Source organism: Palaemon carinicauda, chromosome 16, assembly GCF_036898095.1.
Source record: "Palaemon carinicauda isolate YSFRI2023 chromosome 16, ASM3689809v2, whole genome shotgun sequence".
Taxonomy (NCBI): Eukaryota; Metazoa; Arthropoda; class Malacostraca; order Decapoda; family Palaemonidae; genus Palaemon; species Palaemon carinicauda.
Window position 1 is genome coordinate 4,319,390 of NC_090740.1, and position 25,102 is coordinate 4,344,491.

At 39.9% G+C, this 25,102-nt stretch overlaps 1 protein-coding gene across 2 annotated transcripts in view; it reads right to left on the minus strand.

The window, feature by feature from the left end:
* The window catches only part of Syt14 (Synaptotagmin 14), an 86,781-nt gene extending 86,136 nt beyond the window's left edge, over positions 1-645 (minus strand). For both annotated transcript variants that reach the window (XM_068388813.1, XM_068388812.1), the window contains exon 1: positions 1-645. This exon is cut by the window's left edge and continues 63 nt beyond it. The gene's annotated coding sequence lies outside the window, so the exon portion shown is untranslated.
* Positions 646-25,102: the final 24,457 nt, after the last annotated feature.

The following is a 25,102-nucleotide window of genomic DNA, read 5'->3' on the forward strand; positions in this document are numbered from 1 at the left end:
CCTCTTCGTCCAAGGCATCGGACGCCAGACAGGATTCGCTAGACTTGAACAACACGTCGCTTGTTTTAATATGTGATTGAAATCCTTCACACAACAGCTGACGTCGGTAAACGATTCACTTCCTTCATTAAAAAAAAACTGCGAATAGATATAAAAAAAAATTGCTTATGAATCCCACATCTGCTTCACCAAAAAATGCTTATGAATCCCACATCTGCTTCACCAAAAAATGCTTATGAATCCCACATCTGCTTCAAAATGCTTATGAATCCCACATCTGCTTCACCAAAAAATGCTTATGAATCCCACATCTGCTTCACCAAAAAAGGCTTATGAATCCCACATCTGCTTCACCAAAAAAGGCTTATGAATCCCACATCTGCTTCACCAAAAAATGCTTATGAATCCCACATCTGCTTCACCATTAGAGAAACAGCTCGCACAAAAAACAAAAGCGAATCACTTTAATCGAACAGCATCTGGTTATACTCCATCCCGCCCTTCATGTCTGTTAGAATTTTCCGTGATTTCTGTGATAATTATCGATCGAAAATATGCCTTTTTTTTTTCCTCGAGTCTCGGCAATCGTTCCCTTTCTCACCACTGTTTAACACACATTTAAGGCAACGCCGTTGTTGCTGCTCTCCAACACCAGTGCTGCCATGACTCAAAACCAGTGTTGCCAGATGGAGTAGTCTAAGTCCCCAAAACTCATTGAAAAAATCCACAAAAACTCAATGAAAAATCCCCAAAACAAGCCCCCAAAATTCAGCATTTCCACATATATATATTTCCATCTGATCATGTAGGCTTAACTGATATAGAAATTATCCACTATACTTTATATAAGTGCAAGTAAAGTAATTGCAACCATACAAAGGTTTAATCCTCTTTTCATAGATGTTTGAACAGAATATCCCCATCAGACAACCAAAATCCCAAATCTAGGAATGAATCCCGCAAATCTAGGGATAAATTTCCATATGTGGCACCACTGCTCAAAACACGTACATTCGCGCATGCGCTCTAGACGCACGCACGTACATACATACAAATACACATTTTAAACCTATACACATGCCTGTTAATTCATTATAGGTCTTTTATATTGACTAATTTAAAGTATTGTTCTAGATACGCGTTTCCATAAGTAAAATATGGATCTACGCCGTTGGTGTTCTAACCGACGCAGTCTCTGTAACGTATTTTGAAATTGTCGTTATTTTAGTTAATAAAGCAAGCAGGTGATTTAAAACTACGTTACTGTTATCAACTATTGTATATTATTGTTTTAAAAGTTGAGTATTATCAAGGGGACAATCGTTCAAATAATACTTCCCGAGTTTGGAAGATTCTAATACAAACAGTGTTGCCACATATCCGATAGACGAAATGTGGCACAGAATCTTCTCTGGAGAGGAAAAATAAATTGTTATTTTTTTCACTACATAAGTTGTTATTTTTTGGTTATTGCAATTCATAGCATTGCTTTAGAACACGTGTGTTCTTTCCATGCAACACCTCCATGAAATTAGATTAACATTTTCTGTGTACATTGTGTATTAATGATATTCTCCTAGTTTGTTTACAACTCAATACACACACACACACACACACACACATATTTATATATATATATATATATATATATATTGTATGTAAGCATATGAATCTATATTAATGTATATATAGGCCTATATATACATTTGTATTTATGTTCTGTATTTGTGTATGTATTTTAAGCATATATCAACGTACTGTATATTAAATATATATATATATATATATATATAGAGAGAGAGAGAGAGAGAGAGAGAGAGAGAGAGAGAGCAAAGCTTTCGTCTCTACTCTTACAAAAAACTAGTTCTATTAGGTCTTTAACATAAAAAAGAATGACCTTGACCTTGACCTTGGCCTTGACCTTAGTGTCATCCGGCATATGCGCTTCGCCTGTGGATTATTATGTATATATGCCATATATGTAAAGAATTAAGACCTAGGTCTAGCTTTTATTATGGCCTTTGACGACCAAGTAGAACTTGGATCTCAACATTGATATTAATCTAAACTTGATCTCTTATAGTTCAAAAGTTACTGCCTTAAGAATGGAAACACAAAGGCTAGAATAGAAAGACAAAGACTAGAATGGAAAGACAAAGGATAAGATGGGAAGACAAAGGATAGAATGGAAACTCAAAGGAAATAATGGGCCTACCAAGCGCGAAGGAAGGTGAATGAAAAACCTATCTTGTAACACTGACAGATATAGCTCTCTCTCTCTCTCTCTCTCTCTCTCTCTCTCTCTCTCTCCTGCCTGATAATCTGTTATACGGGAGTTCAAGACCAACTCAAGCTCGATAGTTTCTTCAAGTGTCTGCAACCTCACCTTCCTTGCGAGCTAAGGTTTCGGGGAGACTATAGGTCTACCTGCTGAGTTATCAGGAGCCATTGCCTGGCTCTTCCTGGTCCTAGTGTGGGTGGGGAGTGGTCTTGGGCGCTGATATGTAAATATGGTCAGTCTCTAGTACGGTTGTTTTGTCCCTTGCCTCTGCCATTCATGAGCGACCTGTACTGGTAGGGGAACTCTCTTTACAGAAATCTACGGGGTTTTACGCCATACTTAACTTACTCCAAAGTTTAAATCTACCACAAGATTGTTTTTTCATGTTATAATCATGTTGACAATTTAATAAGAAAATTAATAGTTTTTTTCATAAGATTTCATGTAAAAACTTATGCATATACCTAGAAAACGCCAGGTATCAAGTATAATTTACCAAACATGGCCATAGGCCTAGGCTCCTAGGGAATGCACTAATACCATTGCAGAAAACAGAGATGGCAAACCTTGTAAATGAGATACCGATAAATGAATAAATAATCAACCTATCGAGGCCTAAGAAATTCAAGTAATTCTCATCAGTGGTCCACACCAGTCCCTTCTAAACCATTCATCATATTCATGGATTAATATCTTTATTCACAGGTTACTCTTGATAACAATAACCTTACCACATCATAATTCATGGGACTTGAGATACCAGTATCATCATCATTATCATCATTTGCTATTGAACGAAATCTTGCAATAATCACTTATTTAGAAGCTCGGTTATATAATGTTAGGTCTAGGTCTGTAACTTAGCCGTGGTTAACTTAGCATACGTCTACAACCTCATCATTCTTGTAAGCTAAGGATCGTGGGTTTGAGGGAGCCTATGGGTCTACCTGCCGAGTCATCAGTATCCATTTTCTGGCCTTCCTTGGTCCTAGCTTGGGTGGAGATGGGGGCTTGGGCTAGCTAGCTACGGCGTTGTCACTGGTCCCTTGCCTCTGCCATTCGTGAACGGCCTTTAAACTTTCAAGTGGGCTCATTTAAGGTTACATAAGAAAAACATTGTTCAATGTATAAATTAGATAATAACAAACCTTTAAGAGAATCGATTTACGGTCAGTAATCTTTCCAGAGGTAATGACCATCTAAGTGGTGTAATAGAAACTGAAAATCATATAAAAAGTCCTTTTGTACAATTAATAAAAAGTGCTAGGCTGAGAGAGAGAGAGAGAGAGAGAGAGAGAGAGAGAGAGACATAAAAGTCCTTATGTACAATTAATAAAAAGTGCTAGGCTGGAGAGAGAGAGAGAGAGAGAGAGAGAGAGACATAAAAAGTCCTTATGTACAATTAATAAAAAGTGCTAGGCTGAGAGAGAGAGAGAGAGAGAGAGAGAGAGATAAAAAGTCCTTATGTACAATTAATAAAAAGTGCTAGGCTGAGAGAGAGAGAGAGAGAGAGAGAGAGTGTGTGTGTGTGTGTGTGTGTGTGTGTGCGTGTTTAACTTATGCTGCCATTTAACCGTGTAGATAGGCTTATGTTAGAGAGGATAAGTTGTTTCTAACAATGATTTATTGAATACATGATGAAGTTCCATTTAATCGAAGCATTTTCTTTCATTCATATTACTTTATTTCCTTCAAAACAGAAGTGTAATTGCATCAAAGGGAGACGTGAAACAAGAAATGAGGTCCATAGAGAAAAAAGCTACTAAGTGTAAAGAATGGTGCCCGCTGTGAAGGGTAAAACTCAATGAAATTTCGAAAGAAGAAAATATTTATATAGATAGATAGATAGATAGATATGCGTGTGTGTCTTGCTAACAGTATACAACTCCTCTAGATTTTAGATTTGGTTTTTCACTGCAAATTTAATCTTGAGAACTGTGTCTCATCTGTTTCTTCTTTTAACTGGAAAAGAATATCTTGTTGGGAAGGTTTTTTTTTTCCTTTTAAGATCTTTGGTGATCAATCTATCATGAGAAAGTTTTCTCATTTTTCCTTATACCAGGTTTTGATCGTTATTCAGTCTGGTTGGTGTTCAGCTGTCGAATCTCATCTTAATTTGTCGAACAAAAACCTTGCATATCTTATTCCTGGTCTGGTTATCAAACAGTCTTTCAGTTAATACTTTTAAGCAGTTTGAATAAGATTTGTCATAATTCTGACCATCCTTTACATTTAGATATTCCCACACTGTGCCATCTTGTACGTAGTACTAGGTATGCAGTTGATTATAAGTCATGCCTTCTCCATAATAATGCTCAATACTACACAGTATTCTAGAAGTTTTATTTCATCTGTGACCAGGTTGTGGAATGATCTTCCTAATCGGGCAGTTGAATCGGTGGAACATCAGAAGTTTAAACTTGCAGGAAATGTTTTATGTGGTTATTTCCTTGTTTCCATTCCTCACTGGGCTATTTTCCTTGTTGGAGCCCCTGGGCATATAGCATCCTGCTTTTCCTAGGAGGGTTGTAGCTTTGCAAGTAATAATAATAATAATAATAATAATAGGCTTATATAAGTCTCTCTTCATAGTTTATTTATGGTAATTCTATTCTAAAAATCGTTATTGATCTTTAAATATCTTATAATATTGTTCATTGTTTCTCATATAGTTTATTTATTTCCTTATTTCATTTCCTCACGGGCTATTATTCACTGTTGGAGCACTTGGGATTATAGCATCCCGCTTTTCCAACTAAGGTTGTAGCTTAGTTAATAATAATAATAATAATAATAATAATAATAATAATACTGTGGGTGCGTTGTGTTAGCCAAAGTAGACATTGAACACCAAGCCCGGAGTCTGGGACTGTCTGAGCCGCCGTTTAATATGTCTAGGATCGACACTAGACCCAGTTTCTACGGTTACACTCTCACGGTTTTCGAGTTGTGTCTCTTTAAGATGACCCTGCTCAAATTTTATCCTTTCATTCAAGAATCCTTCGAGAGAACCATATGAGAGTTTATATGGTGTCTGTCCTATCCCGGAAGTACAACCTTCTACTACTACTACTACTACTACTACTACTATTATTATTATTATTATTATTATTATTATTATTATTATTATCTAACCTCCAACCCTAATTGGAAAAGCAAGATGCTATAAGCCTAAGGGCTCCAACGGGGAAAAATATCCCGGTGAGGAAAGGAAATAAGGAATTAATAAATGATGTGAGAAATAATTAACAATCACTGAAATAAAATATTTAAGAAAACAATAACAACAAAACATATCTCTCATATAAAAAGAGACTTATGTCAGCCTGTTCAACATAAAAACATTTTCTGCAAGTTTGAACTTTTGAACTTTCACCGCTATTAACGTTTTCCGTGGTTTTTCTATCGTTTTTCCGGTGTTTTTCGCGAGTTTTTAACGTTTTTCCGGTATTTTTCGCGGTTCTTTAAAGTTTTTCGATGTAAGATTCTGATCAGTCTCATTAAATACTCATCAGACGCAACTTGTTATATGAGTCTAGGCCAGTTTCTCACTGGCTTAAAAGAATAACTAATAATACCATGTAGAAACCTTACTCTTACAGATACGTAAGAGGTTTTGTGTGGGTAAGCGTATAATGTGTATGGCCTATATAGGAAGGAAGGGGGCCGGGTACACAAGGTGTATGATATGTTAGGGTGTAGTAAATAGCTGTAGCAATAAGGGCACCATCATGTATTCTCTGTCGATCAATGTCTAGAGAGAGAGAGAGAGAGAGAGAGAGAGGAGAGAGAGAGAGAGAGAGAGAGAGAGAGACGCTCTAAAGGTTCACATTAACACTGAACTTCGAATAGACTCTGGAAGGTGCTTGATCCTATGCACTTCTCTAGGGGGAGAGAGAGGAGAGAGAGAGAGAGAGAGAGAGAGAGAGAGAGACCCAGCAGTGTGTGATCATTTAGGAAGGAGATAGAGAAAGAGAGAGATGCAAAATTCATGCAATGTCTAGAGATAACGATAGAGATATTCTGCGACCAAGAGAGAGAGAGAGAGAGAGAGAGAGTCTATAGACGGTCTAAAGATTCACATTTACACTAAACCTCGAATAGACTCTAGACAGAGAACAGTATATATATAAAATAGAACATTGTCGCATTAATGAGAATGGAGGAGAAATAATGTACTGCGTAATAGAATTTCTTGAACCTAGAACGTTATGCTTACATTATAATATATACCATAGTTTTATTACATATCTTCATACAATTTTAACTAACAGCTTGAAATTATTTTAAGATTTTTTAATGACATGGAGTTGATTTTCAACCATTTTACTTCAAGTACAAAATTAATGTATCTATTTAGTAAGAAATTTATAATTTTGAAATAGCATATACACTGATAGTTGTAGGCCTACTATTAGGTATTAAGTAAAAAATAAAACAAATTTTTGATAAACGAATGTCTGATTCATTTGTATAATGTATAATTTTAATAGAAATATAAACTGGTTAAGTACAAATGGAAAATACAAGCTATTTTTCATTCCAAAATATTTTTAAATAAAAAAATGAAAGTCCTATTTGTGTAAATATTAAAATCATCACATAATATAATTAATTATATGAACATAACATAATGCGCATATAAGAATAATGATATAATGAATAAAAAAGAATATTCATATTGGCATAATAAGAAAACTTGTATACAATGCTATTTAAGATTTAGCTTAATGAAAGATATTTTAGAATTAAAAGGTGATCATATTAGTGTAGTTCTATTGCTGGTATCTGTTATTTTAAATGCAAAACCTCTTCTGCAAACCTTGAGAATGTATTGACCTAGAATGAGTCACAATTGGCATGAAACCTTAAATATTAAATGAAGTAAAGATTAGTGTCTATAATTCATTGTAATAAAAAAAAATGCCAACTGATACCCACCTATCAAAATAGCATGTATAGTATTAATCTTTCCGCTCACCAGGCTTAAGTAGGTCTATAAATTTGTAAAGGGTTTAGCATTAGCCCAAGCGTGAGCACCGGGAAGTCATATTTGTCTTATCCAGGAAAGCAACACGCAGGCGATCCTTTCCAGCAGCGGACCCAATAACCCTTTTAGAGAGAGAGAGAGAGAGAGAGAGAGAGAGAGAGAGAGGAGAGAGAGAGAGAGAGGAGAGAGAGAACATGTTATCTATAGCAGCCGACGTTCTTCTCACCCACCCCCCAATTTTCGCCCAAAACGCCAAACCCTCCCTCAGGCAATTGGTGTGCTGCTGCTCATGATATATGCTACCACGTGGCTGCCGGGCTTAGATGCAAAAGTGTTTTTGCATCGAAAATATAGTATATATTTTATTCTCTGTTTTGTATTTCATTTAAAGAATATTTATGCCATGTAAAGATAAATTGAGGCCATGTTAAGTTTAGTCTATGTTTAACCTAAGTCACGTTTGGCTATGTAAGTCTAGGAATCGAAACTGTTTTTTTTTTTTTTTCCTGGTGTTTCCTTAAGGGGAAACATCAATTATTATTTTGGAAATGTGTCGTCCTTAGATGGAAAACAATGGATCAGTTTACCCTATAGATGTTTATAACTATTCTATTTGTTTCCGCATTCCTTTCCTCACTAGGCTATTTTCCCTGTTGGAGCTCTTGGCCTTATAGCATCCTGCTTTCCCCAACTACGGCTGTAACTTAACAAATAATAATAATAATAATAATAATAATAATAATAATAATAATAATAATATAATAATAAAGTGGCAATGACTTCAGATTGAAAATACTTACAATTCTGTTTTCTGATTATTTTAGAGAAATCGGTGATTAGCCAATACAAATTTTACTTAAGTTAAGTTTATATATCAAAACAAAAGGCTGTTAAATATAGTTACAAGACGAAACGCAGTAGGTATAATTTTATTAGTTTATTTTTTAATTTAGAAGAAAGCCTAGGTTGGGTAGGTCTACCAAAGTCATGAAGAATTCGTCATTCACATAATATATTTAGCTTAATTATCAGCAATTTTGAAGTTATTTATTTAAATAAGCTAACCATTCATATCAAGTGATGTTAATCCATAATATATACGCATTACTGAAGACAGAAGGCTATACTTTACCTGGCTTAAAAGTCTCACTAGACCTAGTGCCACTTGCATTGGACTATCATGGTTAATTCGTTCAATCTTCTTCCCTTATTAAGCCAGTTTTATCCGGACCCGTATCCGGAAGGGAATTCAGGTTGACGCCCAAACCGGTGTAAAGAGAGAGAGAGAGAGAGAGAGGAGAGAGAGAGAGAGAGAGAGAGAGAGAGAGAGAGAGAGAGAGAGAGAGAGAGAGAGAGAGGAGAGAGAGTTGAGTAAAAGCAGGAAAACTCTGGTAGGAGGTTGGTTCCAATGGAAAGAAGAGATGAATCGAGGTGCTGCATCCCAGCAACTAATCGAAGAGAGAGAGAGAGAGAGAGAGAGAGAGAGAGAGAGAGAGAGAGAGAGAGAGAGAGAGAGAGAGAGAGATGATTTGCCTGAAGAATTTAAACAAACTGCTCTACTCTTTAATTATAGGGACTAAAATTTTTCATTTGAAAGCTAGTTAATTCTAGGTCCCTACTCTAGATTATATAATTATGTATTGGCAGCATATATACATAATAGAACATTGTGCTCATAATGTATATAATTTCCTGAATTGTTTGCAAAAAGGAAAACAGGTAAATAAATGAAAATATCAAAGACTACGAGTAAGAAAATCATGGTTTTTGAAGGTTAGCGTGTTTGAGGTTTCCATTAGAAAGTCTTTGTATTCTTTCATTTACACTTGTAAATCATTATAAGTGAAATATTAAGCGTTGTAATATAGACAATTTAAATTTCTATTTAATAGAGAAACGGGAAAGTAGCTTTCCAGGAAAATAAATAAAGGTGATTTTTCATCTTTCCTTTTTTTTTTTTTTTTTTTTTTTTGTGCACCTGCAGTGCAGGACGCCGCCCAACGGTGATCCTACAGTTTCATAACCTGCAGGACCCATTCCTATCAGTTACCGGCATTGAGTTTTTATCCTATTTTATCCTACTTTTACTTTTTTTTCATTTTTGGGGGGAGTTGCGGTAGAGAAATTAGCATCAACTCCAAAGACTCTCTCCATCAAGCTATCGGAATGCGGAAGTAAATTCACTTCGAAGCTATACGCCGCAAACGCAACCCTAAAATACTAACCTAGAAATTAATCAAATTTTATTTCAAACCCTCAAAATAAAAAATAAATATATCTTGATAAAAATAAACCATAAGGAAACAATACTGCACTTCAGAGACAGTCAGTAGTAAACATAAAGAGGTCTTGCAGTCGGTGGGCGTGGCAACACTGGCATCCTATTGATCCGCCCCCTCTTGCGGCGTTGCCACTTCTGCAAATCTTTCTTCCACCCTCACTCTACACGCATTTGCATTCGTGTCTTTTATTTAATTTTTCTTTCTCCATATTTTAGAAACTTTGTTTCTATCTATACGGTTCCTATATACGTTTTGGGTATATTAGACCGTTCTATTTATTATACCAAACCCCAAATACATCAAAAACATCCTTAGAGATATAATAACAAGTAAAATAAAAGAGAAATTTCTCTCTACAGATTGTAGACGACTGACAGAAAGTACTGTACTGTACAAAAGTATTGACAGATTCGAATGACTCAGAGCTCACGAACGGAAAGCCGATAAGTGAATCAGTGCAAGGCCAACAAGTAGATCTATAAAAGGACGACATGAAGGTGCACAGAGACGAGTATATAGATATTTTATAGACTCAGGGGAGGAGGCAATGTCTGCACGGAATGGGGAACGCTGGAAAGAGGAGGAAAGGTAAAGAACACCTGGGGTTTGGGTTCCCTTTGCCAAATCACCTCCTACCGCCTCCACCCACACTTTGCCACCCCTCCACCCTCTCTCTCTCTCTCTCTCTCTCTCTCTCTCTCTCTCTCTTTAATTATTAAGCTACATGAGGTTAACAAATATTTCCGAGAACTTTTTTTGTGATCTAAACATTTCTTATGCTTTGTAAACTTAAAATATTTAAAGAGCAATTGGGTCCTCTCTCTCTCTCTCTCTCTCTCTCTCTCTCTCTCTCTTTAATTATTAAGCTACATGAGGTTAATACTTCCAAGCACTTTTTTTGTGATCTAAATATTTCTTATGCTTTGTAAACTAAAAATATTTAAAGAGCAATTGGGTCTGCCCCATTTTTTTATACCCTACTATACTTCATTTGCAAAAGGCTTTCTACTCCTACACCATCGCCTATCTTCGACCTACTTTATCCTACGTTATCTACATAAATAGATATGGCATGATAGTGTCATGTTTCTAATGCCTTGGGCATTTGATTCACTATTTATAACCACGTAATGCAATCGGAAACCTGTAAAAACTAGTGGTACTCCGACTGTAATTTTGTATCATAAAATATTGTCTTTTATATCATCATTGATACAAAGCTTCATAGTACTTTGTAACTTGAGTATAGGCCTATTACAGTCTAGAAGAAACAAATAATAATACCAATTCCCTAATATCACAAGAGAGTCTGCCCCTCTCTTTTATTCTTCTCCTGTACTTCTCTTTCTCCCTATTTCCTTAATCTTTCCCATCCCGAGTACCTGCCTTTGAGCTATAAACTGGATTGTATCCAGGGGTACTCTTCCTTTCCCCATATTCCCCACTTCCCTATTCTTATTATTATTATTATTATTATTATTACTATTATTATTATTATTATTATTATTATTATTATTATTATTATAGGCCTACATCTCACACATAGCTAGCAGGGCAGAGGGTAGAATCAGTTTACCTTTGATTGAAGTCTTTTTTTATTCTTCCTATTATCTGTGGCATTCAATTTGTGGAATATCATGGCTTTCCATAGCCTGACTAAATCCAAAAAGGATTCATTCGTAAAGGATATCCAGTTCCTACGCCCTTTGCGCCAATAGGCGTAGGAGGAGATGATGATGATGATGATGATCGTAGCTTTATCTCCCTATTCATGATAATTCCCTCCATTGTCCATACGGTAATAGGGTAAATTCTCTTACTAATTATATAGTTGGGTCAAGTCTCCCCTCATTAACTACATAAATGGGTCAATAATCCCCTCTTTGTCTCTTCTCATACACCAATTTGAAGATTCCTCACCTTAACACTAATTGGACCCTGTCATCCTTCACAATTAATTGGGTCATTTCTCTGCTTGGTCATCAATTAATTTGACCAAGTCTCCCCTCACTCATGAACTAAATGGGCCAAGTCTTCCCTCACTGACCAACTAATTGGGTCAAGTTTCCCCTTATTCGCCAACTGATCTGGCCAAGTCCCCCCTCTCTTGTCATTTCATTTGACCAAGTCTTCCCTTGCTGACCAACTAATTTGGCCAAGTTCCCCTCCTTTACCAACTAAATCTCTCCTCACTGACCAAATAATGTGGGCAAGTCTCTCCTCACTGACCAAATAATGTGGGCAAGTCTCTCCTCACTGACCAAATAATGTGGGCAAGTCCCTCCTCACTGACCAAATAATGTGGGCAAGTCTCTCCTCACTGACCAAATAATGTGGGCAAGTCTCTCCTCACTGACCAAGTAATTTGGCCAAGTCTCCCCTCACTGACCAAATAATGTGGGCAAGTCTCTCCTCACTGACCAAATAATGTGGGCAAGTCTCTCCTCACTGACCAAATAATGTGGGCAAGTCTCTCCTCACTGACCAAGTAATTTGGCCAAGTCTCCCTTCACTGAGCAAATAATGTGGCCAAGTCTCCCCTCACTGACCAAGTAATTTGGCCAAGTCTCCCCTCACTGACCAAATAATGTGGCCAAGTCTCCCCTCACTGAACAAATACTTTGGCCAAGTCTCCCCTCACTGACCAAATAATGTGGCCAAGTCTCCCCTCACTGACCAAGTAATTTGGCCAAGTCTCCCCTCACTGACCAAATAATGTGGCCAAGTCTCCCCTCACTGACCAAGTAATTTGGCCAAGTCTCCCCTCACTGACCAAATAATGTGGGCAAGTCTCTCCTCACTGACCAAATAATGTGGGCAAGTCTCTCCTCACTGACCAAATAATGTGGGCAAGTCTCTCCTCACTGACCAAATAATGTGGGCAAGTCTCTCCTCACTGACCAAGTAATTTGGCCAAGTCTCCCCTCACTGACCAAATAATGTGGGCAAGTCTCTCCTCACTGACCAAATAATGTGGGCAAGTCTCTCCTCACTGACCAAATAATGTGGGCAAGTCTCTCCTCACTGACCAAATAATGTGGGCAAGTCTCTCCTCACTGACCAAGTAATTTGGCCAAGTCTCCCTTCACTGAGCAAATAATGTGGCCAAGTCTCCCCTCACTGACCAAGTAATTTGGCCAAGTCTCCCCTCACTGACCAAATAATGTGGCCAAGTCTCCCCTCACTGAACAAATACTTTGGCCAAGTCTCCCCTCACTGACCAAATAATGTGGCCAAGTCTCCCCTCACTGACCAAGTAATTTAGCCAAGTCTCCCCTCACTGACCAAATAATGTGGCCAAGTCTCCCCTCACTGACCAAGTAATTTGGCCAAGTCTCCCCTCACTGACCAAATAATGTGGGCAAGTCTCTCCTCACTGACCAAATAATGTGGGCAAGTCTCTCCTCACTGACCAAATAATGTGGGCAAGTCTCTCCTCACTGACCAAATAATGTGGGCAAGTCTCTCCTCACTGACCAAGTAATTTGGCCAAGTCTCCCCTCACTGACCAAATAATGTGGGCAAGTCTCTCCTCACTGACCAAATAATGTGGGCAAGTCTCTCCTCACTGACCAAATAATGTGGGCAAGTCTCTCCTCACTGACCAAATAATGTGGGCAAGTCTCTCCTCACTGACCAAATAATTTGGCCAAGTCTCTCCTCACTGACCAAATAATGTGGCCAAGTCTCTCCTCACTGACCAAATAATGTGGCCAAGTCTCCCCTCACTGACCAAATAATTTGCCCAAGTCTCCCCTCACTAACCAAATAATGTGGCCAAGTCTCTCCTCACTGACCAAATAATGTGGCCAAGTCTCCCCTCACTGACCAAATAATTTGCCCAAGTCTCCCCTCACTAACCAAATAATGTGGCCAAGTCTCTCCTCACTGACCAAATAATGTGGCCAAGTCTCTCCTCACTGACCAAATAATGTGGCCAAGTCTCCCCTCACTGACCAAATAATTTGCCCAAGTCTCCCCTCACTAACCAAATAATGTGGCCAAGTCTCTCCTCACTGACCAAATAATGTGGCCAAGTCTCCCCTCACTGACCAAATAATTTGCCCAAGTCTCCCCTCACTAACCAAATAATGTGGCCAAGTCTCTCCTCACTGACCAAATAATGTGGCCAAGTCTCTCCTCACTGACCAAATAATGTGGCCAAGTCTCTCCTCACTGACCAAATAATGTGGCCAAGTCTCTCCTCACTGACCAAATAATGTGGCCAAGTCTCCCCTCACTGACCAAATAATTTGCCCAAGTCTCCCCTCACTAACCAAATAATGTGGCCAAGTCTCTCCTCACTGACCAAATAATGTGGCCAAGTCTCCCCTCACTGACCAAAGAATTTGCCCAAGTCTCCCCTCACTAACCAAATAATGTGGCCAAGTCTCTCCTCACTGACCAAATAATGTGGCCAAGTCTCCCCTCACTGACCAAATAATTTGCCCAAGTCTCCCCTCACTAACCAAATAATGTGGCCAAGTCTCTCCTCACTGACCAAATAATGTGGCCAAGTCTCTCCTCACTGACCAAATAATGTGGCCAAGTCTCCCCTCACTGACCAAATAATTTGCCCAAGTCTCCCCTCACTAACCAAATAATGTGGCCAAGTCTCTCCTCACTGACCAAATAATGTGGCCAAGTCTCCCCTCACTGACCAAATAATTTGCCCAAGTCTCCCCTCACTAACCAAATAATGTGGCCAAGTCTCTCCTCACTGACCAAATAATGTGGCCAAGTCTCCCCTCACTAACCAAATAATGTGGTCAAGTCTCCCCTCACTAACCAAATAATGTGGCCAAGTCTCCCCTCACTGACCAAATAATTTGCCCAAGTCTCCCCTCACTAACCAAATAATGTGGCCAAGTCTCTCCTCACTGACCAAATAATGTGGCCAAGTCTCCCCTCACTGACCAAATAATGTGGCCAAGTCTCCCCTCACTGACCAAATAATGTGGCCAAGTCTCCCCTCACTAACCAAATAATGTGGCCAAGTCTCCCCTCACTGACCAAATAATGTGGCCAAGTCTCCCCTCACTGACCAAATAATGTGGCCAAGTCTCCCCTCACTGACCAAATAATGTGGCCAAGTCTCCCCTCACTAACCAAATAATGTGGCCAAGTCTCCCCTCACTGACCAAATAATTTGCCCAAGTCTCCCCTCACTAACCAAATAATGTGGCCAAGTCTCTCCTCACTGACCAAATAATGTGGCCAAGTCTCCCCTCACTGACCAAATAATTTGCCCAAGTCTCCCCTCACTAACCAAATAATGTGGCCAAGTCTCCCCTCACTGACCAAGTAATTTGTCCAAGTCTCCCCTCACTAACCAAATAATGTGGCCAAGTCTCCCCTCACTGACCAAATAATTTGCCCAAGTCTCCCCTCACTAACCAAATAATGTGGCCAAGTCTCCCCTCACTGACCAAATAATTTGCCCAAGTCTCCCCTCACTAACCAAATAATGTGGCCAAGTCTCCCCTCACTGACCAAGTAATTTGTCCAAGTCTCCCCTCACTAACCAAATAATGTGGCCAAGTCTCCCCTCACTGAACAAATAATGTGGCCAAGTCTCCCCTCACTGACCAAGTAATTTGCCCAAGTCTCCCCTCACTAACCAAATAATGTGGCCAAGTCTCCCCTCACTGACCAAGTAATTTGTCCAAGTCTCCCCTCACTAACCAAATAATGTGGCCAAGTCTCTCCTCACTGACCAAGTAATTTGCCCAAGTCTCCCCTCACTAACCAAATAATGTGGCCAAGTCTCCCCTCACTGACCAAGTAATTTGCCCAAGTCTCCCCTCACTAACCAAATAATGTGGCCAAGTCTCTCCTCACTGACCAAGTAATTTGCCCAAGTCTCCCCTCACTAACCAAATAATGTGGCCAAGTCTCCCCTCACTGACCAAGTAATTTGTCCAAGTCTCCCCTCACTAACCAAATAATGTGGCCAAGTCTCCCCTCACTGACCAAGTAATTTGTCCAAGTCTCCCCTCACTAACCAAATAATGTGGCCAAGTCTCCCCTCACTGACCAAGTAATTTGCCCAAGTCTCCCCTCACTAACCAAATAATGTGGCCAAGTCTCCCCTCACTGACCAAGTAATTTGTCCAAGTCTCCCCTCACTAACCAAATAATGTGGCCAAGTCTCCCCTCACTGACCAAGTAATTTGTCCAAGTCTCCCCTCACTAACCAAATAATGTGGCCAAGTCTCCCCTCACTGACCAAGTAATTTGTCCAAGTCTCCCCTCACTAACCAAATAATGTGGCCAAGTCTCCCCTCACTGACCAAGTAATTTGTCCAAGTCTCCCCTCACTAACCAAATAATGTGGCCAAGTCTCCCCTCACTGACCAAGTAATTTGTCCAAGTCTCCCCTCACTAACCAAATAATGTGGCCAAGTCTCTCCTCACTGACCAAGTAATTTGCCCAAGTCTCCCCTCACTAACCAAATAATGTGGCCAAGTCTCCCCTCACTGACCAAGTAATTTGTCCAAGTCTCCCCTCACTAACCAAATAATGTGGCCAAGTCTCCCCTCACTGACCAAGTAATTTGTCCAAGTCTCCCCTCACTAACCAAATAATGTGGCCAAGTCTCCCCTCACTGACCAAATAATTTGCCCAAGTCTCCCCTCACTAACCAAATAATGTGGCCAAGTCTCCCCTCACTGACCAAGTAATTTGTCCAAGTCTCCCCTCACTAACCAAATAATGTGGCCAAGTCTCCCCTCACTGACCAAGTAATTTGTCCAAGTCTCCCCTCACTAACCAAATAATGTGGCCAAGTCTCTCCTCACTGACCAAGTAATTTGTCCAAGTCTCCCCTCACTAACCAAATAATGTGGCCAAGTCTCCCCTCACTGACCAAGTAATTTGTCCAAGTCTCCCCTCACTAACCAAATAATGTGGCCAAGTCTCCCCTCACTGACCAAATAATTTGTCCAAGTCTCCCCTCACTAACCAAATAATGTGGCCAAGTCTCCCCTCACTGACCAAGTAATTTGTCCAAGTCTCCCCTCACTAACCAAATAATGTGGCCAAGTCTCCCCTCACTGACCAAGTAATTTGTCCAAGTCTCCCCTCACTAACCAAATAATGTGGCCAAGTCTCCCCTCACTGACCAAGTAATTTGTCCAAGTCTCCCCTCACTAACCAAATAATGTGGCCAAGTCTCCCCTCACTGACCAAGTAATTTGTCCAAGTCTCCCCTCACTAACCAAATAATGTGGCCAAGTCTCTCCTCACTGACCAAGTAATTTGCCCAAGTCTCCCCTCACTAACCAAATAATGTGGCCAAGTCTCCCCTCACTGACCAAGTAATTTGTCCAAGTCTCCCCTCACTAACCAAATAATGTGGCCAAGTCTCTCCTCACTGACCAAGTAATTTGCCCAAGTCTCCCCTCACTAACCAAATAATGTGGCCAAGTCTCCCCTCACTGACCAAGTAATTTGTCCAAGTCTCCCCTCACTAACCAAATAATGTGGCCAAGTCTCCCCTCACTGACCAAGTAATTTGCCCAAGTCTCCCCTCACTAACCAAATAATGTGGCCAAGTCTCCCCTCACTGACCAAGTAATTTGCCCAAGTCTCCCCTCACTAACCAAATAATGTGGCCAAGTCTCCCCTCACTGACCAAGTAATTTGTCCAAGTCTCCCCTCACTAACCAAATAATGTGGCCAAGTCTCCCCTCACTGACCAAGTAATTTGTCCAAGTCTCCCCTCACTGACCAAATAATGTGGCCAAGTCTCCCCTCACTGACCAAATAATTTGCCCAAGTCTCCCCTCACTAACCAAATAATGTGGCCAAGTCTCCCCTCACTGACCAAATAATTTGCCCAAGTCTCCCCTCACTAACCAAATAATGTGGCCAAGTCTCCCCTCACTGACCAAGTAATTTGTCCAAGTCTCCCCTCACTAACCAAATAATGTGGCCAAGTCTCTCCTCACTGACCAAATAATGTGGCCAAGTCTCCCCTCACTAACCAAATAATTTGTCCAAGTCTCCCCTCACTAACCAAATAATGTGGCCAAGTCTCCCCTCACTGACCAAGTAATTTGTCCAAGTCTCCCCTCACTAACCAAATAATGTGGCCAAGTCTCTCCTCACTGACCAAATAATGTGGCCAAGTCTCCCCTCACTGACCAAGTAATTTGCCCAAGTCTCCCCTCACTAACCAAATAATGTGGCCAAGTCTCCCCTCACTGACCAAGTAATTTGTCCAAGTCTCCCCTCACTAACCAAATAATGTGGCCAAGTCTCTCCTCACTGACCAAATAATGTGGCCAAGTCTCCCCTCACTGACCAAATAATTTGCCCAAGTCTCCCCTCACTAACCAAATAATGTGGCCAAGTCTCCCCTCACTGACCAAGTAATTTGTCCAAGTCTCCCCTCACTAACCAAATAATGTGGCCAAGTCTCTCCTCACTGACCAAATAATGTGGCCAAGTCTCCCCTCACTGACCAAATAATTTGCCCAAGTCTCCCCTCACTAACCAAATAATGTGGCCAAGTCTCCCCTCACTGACCAAATAATTTGCCCAAGTCTCCCCTCACTAACCAAATAATGTGGCCAAGTCTCCCCTCACTGACCAAGTAATTTGTCCAAGTCTCCCCTCACTAACCAAATAATGTGGCCAAGTCTCTCCTCACTGACCAAATAATGTGGCCAAGTCTCCCCTCACTGACCAAATAATTTGCCCAAGTCTCCCCTCACTAACCAAATAATGTGGCCAAGTCTCCCCTCACTGACCAAGTAATTTGTCCAAGTCTCCCCTCACTAACCAAATAATGTGGCCAAGTCTCCCCTCACTGACCAAATAATTTGCCCAAGTCTCCCCTCACTGACCAAATAATGTGGCCAAGTCTCCCCTCACTGAACAAATAATTTGACCAAGTCTCCCCTCACTAACCAAATAATGTGGCCAAGTCTCCCCTCACTGACCAAGTAATTTGTCCAAGTCTCTCCTCACTGACCAAATAATGTGGCCAAGTCTCCCCTCACTGACCAAATAATTTGCCCAAGTCTCCCCTCACTGACCAAATAATGTGGCCAAGTCTCCCCTCACTGAACAAATAATTTGACCAAGTCTCCCCTCAGACCAAATAATGTGGCCAAGTCTCTCCTCACTGACCAAATAATGTGGCCAAGTCCCCCCTCACTGAACAAATAATGTGGCCAAGTCTCCCCTCACTGACCAAATAATGTGGCCAAGTCTCCCCTCACTGACCAAATAATGTGGCCAAGTCTCCCCTCACTGACCAAATAATTTGCCCAAGTCTCCCCTCACTAACCAAATAATGTGGCCAAGTCTCCCCTCACTGACCAAGTAATTTGTCCAAGTCTCCCCTCACTAACCAAATAATGTGGCCAAGTCTCCCCTCACTGACCAAATAATTTGCCCAAGTCTCCCCTCACTGACCAAATAATGTGGCCAAGTCTCCCCTCACTGAACAAATAATTTGACCAAGTCTCCCCTCACTAACCAAATAATGTGGCCAAGTCTCCCCTCACTGACCAAGTAATTTGTCCAAGTCTCTCCTCACTGACCAAATAATGTGGCCAAGTCTCCCCTCACTGACCAAATAATTTGCCCAAGTCTCCCCTCACTGACCAAATAATGTGGCCAAGTCTCCCCTCACTGAACAAATAATTTGACCAAGTCTCCCCTCAGACCAAATAATGTGGCCAAGTCTCTCCTCACTGACCAAATAATGTGGCCAAGTCCCCCCTCACTGAACAAATAATGTGGCCAAGTCTCCCCTCACTGACCAAATAATGTGGCCAAGTCTCCCCTCACTGAACAAATAATTTGGCCAAGTCCCACCTCACTGAACAAATAATGTGGCCAAGTCTCCCCTCACTGAACAAATAATTTGGCCAAGTCCCCCCTCACTGAACAAATAATGTGGCCAAGTCTCCCCTCACTGAACAAATAATTTGACCAAGTCTCCCCTCAGACCAAATAATGTGGCCAAGTGTCCCCTTACTGAACAAATAATTTGGCCAAGTCCCCCCTCACTGAACAAATAATGTGGCCAAGTCTCCCCTCACTAACCAAATAATTTGCCCAAGTCTCCCCTCACTGAACAAATAATTTGACCAAGTCTCCCCTCAGACCAAATAATGTGGCCAAGTCTCTCCTCACTGACCAAATAATGTGGCCAAGTCCCCCCTCACTGAACAAATAATGTGGCCAAGTCTCCCCTCACTGACCAAATAATGTGGCCAAGTCTCCCCTCACTGAACAAATAATTTGGCCAAGTCCCCCCTCACTGAACAAATAATGTGGCCAAGTCTCTCCTCACTGACCAAATAATGTGGCCAAGTCTCCCCTCACTGACCAAATAATGTGGCCAAGTCCCCCCTCACTGAACAAATAATGTGGCCAAGTCTCCCCTCACTGAACAAATAATGTGGCCAAGTCTCCCCTCACTGAACAAATAATGTGGCCAAGTCTCCCCTCACTGACCAAATAATGTGGCCAAGTCTCCCCTCACTGAACAAATAATGTGGCCAAGTCTCTCCTCACTGACCAAATAATGTGGCCAAGTCTCCCCTCACTGAACAAATAATGTGGCCAAGTCTCCCCTCACTGAACAAATAATGTGGCCAACTCTCCCCTCACTGACCAAATAATGTGGCCAAGTCTCCCCTCACTGAACAAATAATGTGGCCAAGTCCCCCCTCACTGAACAAATAATGTGGCCAAGTCTCTCCTCACTGACCAAATAATGTGGCCAAGTCTCCCCTCACTGAACAAATAATGTGGCCAAGTCTCCCCTCACTGAACAAATAATGTGGCCAAGTCCCCCCTCACTGAACAAATAATGTGGCCAAGTCTCTCCTCACTGACCAAATAATGTGGCCAAGTCTCCCCTCACTGACCAAATAATGTGGCCAAGTCTCCCCTCACTGTCCAAATAATGTGGCCAAGTCTCCCCTCACTGACCAAATACTGTGGCCAAGTCTCCCCTCACTGACCAAATAATGTGGCCAAGTCTCCCCTCACTGACCAAATAATGTGGCCAAGTCTCCCCTCACTGACCAAATAATGTGGCCAAGTCTCCCCTCACTGACCAAATAATGTGGCCAAGTCTCCCCTCACTGACCAAATAATTAGGCCAAGTCTCTCCTCACTGACCAAATAATGTGGCCAAGTCCCCCCTCACTGAACAAATAATTTGACCAAGTCTCCCCTCACTGACCAAATAATGTGGCCAAGTCCCCCCTCACTGAACAAATAATTTGGCCAAGCCTCCCTTCACTGACCAAATAATGTGGGCAAGTCTCCCCTCACTGACCAAATAATGTGGCCAAGTCTCTCCTCACTGACCAAATAATGTGGCCAAGTCTCTTCTCACTGACCAAATAATGTGGCCAAGTCTCCCCTCACTGACCAAATAATTAGGCCAAGTCTCTCCTCATTGACCAAATAATATAACCAAGTCTCCCATCACTAACAAAATAGGTCAATATTCCCTCACACCAATTAATTTGTCAAGTCTCCCCTCACTGACCATATAATTTGGCCAAGTCTCCACTTACCAACAAATTGGTTCAAGCCTCCCTTCACTGAGCAAATAATGTGGCCAAGTCTCCCCTCACTGACCAATTAATTGGTCAAGTCTCCCCTCACTGACCAAATAATTTGGTCAAGTCTCCCCTCACTGACCAAATAATGTAGCCAAGTCTCCACTCGCCAACAAATTGGGTCAAGTATTCCCTCACACCAATGACTTAGGAACTAAGAAATCAGGTCTTTATAAACAATCAAAAGAAAATTACTGGAGTTCCCATGATTTTAACTCTCACTGCTAAAAATATTCGGTTGGTTGAAGATCAGTAAAAGCTAAAATATATCCTGCTAAATATCGAGATGGAAATTTTCTATAAATTTGAATTATCCAGAGTTATTATTATTATTATTATCATTATTATTAGCCAAGCTACAACACAAGTTGGAAAAGCAAGATGCTATAAGCCCAAGGGCTCCAATAGGGAAAAATAGCCCAGTGAGGAAAGAAAATAAGGAAATAAATAAATGATGAGAACAAATTAACAATAAATCATTCTAAGAACAGTAACATCAAAATAGATATGTCATATATAAACTATTTAACAACGTCAAAAACAGATATGTCATATATAAACTATAAAAAGACTCATGTCAGCCTGGTCAACATAAAAACATTTGCTCCAACTTTGAACTTTTCTAAAATTTTAAACCATAACTGAATATATATCAACTCAGACCTTAAGAAGTCATGGATGAATTATTATTATCATTATCCTTATTATTATTTTTACTGGCTAAGTTACGATCCTAGTTGGAAAAACAGAATGCTTATAGCCCTAGGCCTAGTTGGAAAAGCAGAATGTAATAGCCCTAGGCCTAGTTGGAAAAACAGAATGCTTATAGCCCTAGGCCTAGTTGGAAAAGCAGAATGCAATAGCCCTAGGCCTAGTTGGAAAAGTAGAATGCTTATAGCCCTAGGCCTAGTTGAAAAAATAGAATGCTTATAGCCCTAGGCCTAGTTAGAAAAGCACAATGCTTATGGCCCTAGGCCTAGTTGGAAAAGCAGAATGCTTATAGCCCTAGACCTTGTTGGAAAAGAAGAATGCTTATAACCCTAGGCCTAGTTGGAAAAGCAGAAAGCTTATAGCCCTACAACTAGTTGGAAAAGCAGAATGCTTATAGCCTTAGGCCTCCAACTAAGAAAAAGTAGCCCAGTGCGGAAAAAGCTCCTTTACTATATAGTACCTAAGTTGTCCAAAGTGGAGTGGATGTATGTAAGATAAGATGGGACTAAGCAAACAGGGTTTTTGAAATTACTTTCAAAGTCTCTCAATATTAATTTCCCATAATTGTGAGGTGCGTAAATGTTTCAGCTTGAGTTCTTAATCTCTTTTTCCAATTTCCTATTCTCAGACTTATGGGACTATTGAATCGAAGAGTGAATCTGATTTGACTGTAGATTAATATCACATAGAATATGTTTTTTTTTTTTATTTGTTAATTATCCTTTGTAAAACGCCTGTTTTAGACCATTCCGAGTTTAAGAGGTAGTTCTTTTAAATGAGGGAGAGAACCCCACTTAACATATTGTTGTTTTCAATATTTCCATGAATCTTACCTTTGAATACAAAAGGCTATCAGTTGTAAAGGCCAATTTGACGACCTCTGAATAAGAAATAATAAAATGTTATCTTATAGACATTTCCCATGCACTAAGAGGCGAGTAAAAACTATAGGTTCTCGGTTGAAAACCAGATCCATCTGGACTACTTTCGTGAATTAAGCGAAAATTTGTCTGTTTTTTATTATTTTATTGTGATTTCGTTATGGTTTAGTTTAATGTTAACTTTTGAACATTAGTCGTTTACTGAAATATTGTTTTAAATGCAAGACTAAGTTATATTTGAACACATCCCCGATACTATACAATAGTCTCTCAAGAGACATCCGAATTGAGGATATTTGAGGCTTTCAAGACTCAAGAGGAAACTGAAATTATTTTTATTCAGCGAGTGTTTTAACAGTGATGATCGAACAGTAAGCGAACGATACGAATTGTGAAATGTTAAATACTCCCGAATGATCATAAAACGACCGTAGAGGTCCTGTAGAGAGTAGGATTCCCTTGCTGTAGAGGACAAGATAAGCAGTCCTTAAATAAACAAACAAAACAGTCGAACTTAATCCTTGTGTGTACCTTCCATGGCTCCAATTGTTCGTTAAACTTTCGTTGTCTTCAAAAGTGTAGAACTTTATGGAGGTGAGAATAATGCGTACTTTAAGATTGCCAACGAATTGTTTAAAGAAAATTATGTTAAGGGCTAAAGAAAGACACTTTAGTTGCTATACTAAATCAGGTTAGTGTTTTGGTGACGTCATCTTCGAGTGTTTGTGAAGTTTTTACCGAGCAAGTTACCGATGTGTAGCCTACACCACGGTTTAGGTATAGTATTCAATATTTCTGTTATATTGGGTTCAGTTTTAGATTTGACTTGGTATTAGTTATTAATTTCCTGTAGTTATTAATCATGCTGTTACTTAGGTGTCAACAATTTTTGTCTGTGGAGTCTGCTAAAGGCACTAGCCTATCTTACTTGTTACTTGTTTTTGGGTTTAAATCCAACCCTCCACTGAAGTCGAGTGAACTACTTCTCGGGCTTGTCCATATTAATCATCTAACGAAACATTTTCATTATAACTTATACAATTCTTTGATTGTAGCATCTTCCAAATCATATCTTGTGAAAAGTAATGTCTTTAGTTTCTTCTTAAATTCAGTTGCTCCCTTTAGGTCCTTCATTTCAGTTGGCAGTTTATTATAATGTCTAGGCGCACAGTAGCTAAAAGCCCTTTCACCAAATTTACAATTTGTTCTTGGTTCAGATAGCCTATGTTTGTCACTCATGTGTCTTATGTTAACATTTGTTTCTAGTTCTAGTTTATTCAGGCATTCTTTTAGATATTTTGGTTCATTTTGGTTCAGTATCTTAAACGTTAGTAAGAGTAGCTGTATATTCAATTCTCGTTTTTACCGGCAGCCAGTGTAATTTAATTAGTGCATGGGTAACTCTTTCCCTATTGTGTAGTCCTTTTATTAATCTAGCGGCTCTGTTTTGTACTCTCTGAATTTTCTTCTTTTATTGTATATTCTAGTGATTCTTTTGTCTAACATACAATAATATTGCTATCAAATGTAAGATGAATAGAAGCATTTGCTGTGCTCTTACCAACTGGCTATATATATCAACCATAGAATTTTTTTTCTCTCAAGGACAGACAATGGCGTACCAACTAAACCATATCTCCCAGGTTTTTACCCAAAGATCCTGTCAGTAAGGATGTGGAGGCTGGCCAATTCAGAAGGTAGAAATGATTACAAATATATTTTTTTTCTGGATATATACCTAGATCAAGCTCAGAATATATCTGAGTAAAATTGGAGTATAATCTAGAACTACATGTGAATGCATTTCTTTTACAATAGGGCCTATAGCTATAGTATTTAATGATGCTACACCAGTTATTCATGAAAAAAAGGCCCCAGTTTTTTTACCCAATGATACTGTCAGTAAGGGTGTGGAAGGTAGCCAGTTCAAATTGTAGAAAGGATTACAAAAATACTTGTGGATATATACCTAGATTAAGCTCAGAATATATCAGAGTAAAATTCTAGTATAACTTAGGCCTACATGTGAATGTATTTCTTGAGCTCAGAATATATCTGAGCAAAATTCTAGTATAACTCAGGCTTACATGTGAATGTATTTCTTGAGCTCAGAATATATCTGAGTACAATTCTAGTATAACTCAGGCCTACATGTGAATGTATTTCTTGAGCTCAGAATATATCTGAGTACAATTCTAGTATAACTTAGGCCTACATGTGAATGTATTTCTTGAGCTCAGAATATATCTGAGTAAAATTCTAGTATAACTTAGGCCTACATGTGAGTGTATTTCTTTTAGAATAGGGCCTACAGCGTATTTAATGATGTAACACCAGTTATTCACGAAAAAATGTCCCC